This window comes from Chrysochloris asiatica, unplaced genomic scaffold (genome assembly GCF_000296735.1).
Source record: "Chrysochloris asiatica unplaced genomic scaffold, ChrAsi1.0 scaffold00045, whole genome shotgun sequence".
Classification (NCBI taxonomy): domain Eukaryota; kingdom Metazoa; phylum Chordata; class Mammalia; order Afrosoricida; family Chrysochloridae; genus Chrysochloris; species Chrysochloris asiatica.
In genome coordinates, this window is record NW_006408563.1 from 15911747 (window position 1) to 15915235 (window position 3489).

Consider the following 3489-nt stretch of genomic DNA (forward strand, 5'->3'; position numbering starts at 1 on the left):
TATGTCTGAGCTATAAACTGTGGTAGCGTATTGGTTATGAATCGGGCTGCGAACTGCAAGGTCAGTAGTTCAAAACTACCAGCTATTCCGCGGGAGAAAGATGAGGCTTTCTGCTCCCATAAAGATTTATAGCATATAACAACAACAACAACATTCTGTATGATAAGCACTGGACTGTGAACCAAACAGTCAGTGGTTCAAATCCACTAGCAGCTCCACAAGAGAAAGATGAGTCTGCTTCAAAAAAGATGTAAAACCTAGAAACCCTAACAGGGTTGCTGTGATTCAGAACCAACTTGAAGACATTTAAGAACAATAACAATTTGAAAAATGATATTATTTCCTCAGAGAAAAAATGCTCAGTTTTGATTATACTCATCACTATTAATATTTGGATTTGAGTCAGGTATTTTATGGTCTGGTTAAAAATTTTATCTGTCATTATTTTTTTAAAAGTAAAGTTTCCTGGGGAGTAGTATATTAAAATTATAGAATTAGCACTCTTAATAGCATTATTAAATGTAATTAAATAGCACGCACTGTTATCTCTATCTTTTTTTCAGGCCAGGTTATATATCTAACTCTGCAGAAAATCATATGTAAAGGAAATATTTCAAATTGAGCAGGTGGATTAGTGCAAAGTAAAAATGAAAAGAATAGTGGCTTTTGAAGAAAGTAGTAAGCATATATTTGAGTTTGAACATCTTAATTAGACGGGTAGGATATTAGTAAAGATACTGTTTTTCTCATAGGAAAAAATTTGAAATGTACCTGTTTCTTGTTATTGTTGTTGTTAAGTGCCATTGTGTTGGTTCGACTAATAGTAACCCCATATGAGATTTCAACAGCAACATACAGTTTCCAAGGAGTGACTGGTATGTTTGAACCACCAACCTTGTGGTTAGCAGTCCAGTGCTTATCCTACAGGACTGTGGGATTTGAAATTTAGTAATCTTATTACTTTAGCATTCCTATATAAAAAAAAATTATCTACCATTTTTAAAGAAACAGGTATGATGTAGTCCAAGAAAATACATTGTGATTCTAGTCCATTGGTTCTTTGTTCGGCTGTATAATAAAGGGACTGAATGGTCATTGAAATCTATTTCCATTCTTCTACAAGCCTACATGCATATGAAGTTGTGAGGAAGCATACAGGTGTTGCATCTCACTGTGTTTGTGAAAGGATTTTGATTATTTGTTCTTTTAAATGTGGTCATTAAAGAAAAAAAAAAAAACTGTTAGTTTAAAAAGAATATGCCATATACCATGTGTCACATGCACTTGAAAACTGTCCTAAAATAAGACAATACTCCTAGAAAAATGTTAATGATAGGCTATGCTCACTATTTTCCCCATCAAGACCGCAGAGTAGCAGATACTAAAACAAAGGAGAATAGTGACCAATACCGTAGTAACTGGTGTGTCGCTGTAGGCTAAGTACTGGACCGCAAGATCAGTTTGAACAGAAAGGTCAGCAGTTCAAACCTACCAGCTGCTCCTTGGAAACCCTATACAGCGTTGCTATTCGTTGGAACCGACTCACTGACACTTAATAACAATCTGCTTTACAGAAGGCAGTGGTAATTCAGTGGTAGAACCCTCAGCTTCCATGTGGGAGACTCAGGTTGAATTTCTGGTCAATGAACCTCCAAGGTAGTCACCACCGGTCTGTTAGTGGAGGTGTGCATGTTGCTATGATGCTAGATAGACTTCAATGAAGCTTCCAGACGAAGACAGACTAGAAAGAAAGATCTGGTAGTCTATTTCTCAAAAACAGTCAATGAAAGCCCTATGGATCACTATGGTCTGATCCCACTGCATGAGTCTCCATGTGTTAGATTATGATGGAGGTCGACTTGATAGCCACTAACAATAACAACCACCAACTATTTTAGAAAGTGGCAGGCTTGCATACAGATTGCTTGTAAACCCCAATTTCCTCATCTGAAAATTACAAATACTAATCTCTAGTTCCTCATAGAAACATCATAGAAGTATCATACAAAATGCCAAATAAATACTTTGAGGTGTGCATGAAATGAGCTAATATTTAAGTTGTTGTTGTTAAGTGCCATCTAATCAGTTCTGACTCAGAATGATCCTGTTTAGGACTTCTGAGGCTTTACATCTTCGAGAACAGAGAGCCTCATCTTTCTTTCACCGAGCGGCCGATGGGCTCAAACCACACACCTTGAGGTTTGCAGTCCCGTGCTTATTGTATAAAGCAGAGGAAGCACTCAGTATTATTATTATAAGATAATGGGAATTAGTCAACATGGTGAAAGAAGTAAAGCTTTTGATTGTAGGTATATTTTATAATTACAAGCTCTTTTCCTAACATCTCTGATTAGAAAATGAAGACAAAAAGAATTTTCACTAAAATATATAGCTCTTTAGTTCTTTGTGTTTATTGTACACTCTTCATTATCTGTCTATTTACAACATTTTCTTGTTCTTTCAGGTTCTAGCTACTTCTACACTACATATGAAGCTTCTCATTAGAAAATGTCAACTATAGTCACAGCTAAACTTTCCTGTTTTCTCTCATTTGTATTTGTTGATGCCAAATTTCCATATAGACAGCTTGACCTTTGAGGCATATGTGCCTTATGTGTATATTTTTGGAATGTTTCTTCTTTCTATAATCATAAAAATTGATGTAGAATATTGCATGTATTTGAAAGAGTCACAAAACCTCCACAAATTCAAAAGATAGGATGATCTCTCAAATTATGTTTCATTATAGCTTATCTTTTAAAGGTTTCTTTTATGTTTATTACCTTTATCAACCCATATTTTTATTTTAAGGTACTCTGTATTTTAAGGTACTCTGGTGGCACAGTGGGTTGTACTGCTAACCTAAAAGATTGATGGCTTGAAGCCATCAGCCATTCAGTGGGAGAAAGATGTGAACAGTCTGCTTCTGTTCTTAGAAACCCTCTGAGGCAACTATACTCTGTCCCACAGGATCTCTATGACTAGGAATTGACTCAACAGCAATGAGTTTGGTGGGTTTTTTGGATACATTCCAAAATAGTTTTTTGTGGACTTACTATGGATAGTTGATGCTGAATGTAAATAATAAAATATTTGTTCAAGAACAGATTTTGTCAATAGTGAGTAATTGTTACCTATTTGTGATTGTCACAATTGTAAAGGTAGACATTTTCTAACAAAAACAGGGGAGTAGTTAATCTTACATTCTATAAACAGAGGACCCTAGGACCATCAAGGGAGAAGAGCACAAGTAGAATGCAGGATCCTATCCAGAGAAGCAGCGGTACCAGAGATGGAGGCAGAGATGGGGGCATAGAGAGAGGGAGCATCAGAGGACTCTAGATTCATGAAAAGAGAGGGACTGAGAGCTGGCGGCCAGGAGGCAGACTTGCAGAATGTGCCCTTCAGTGGTGTAATTTATTATAGATGCCTGAATGTTTGGAAGAAAAAAAGAGCTAAAATGAATAGAGAGAAATACTGTTAACTGAT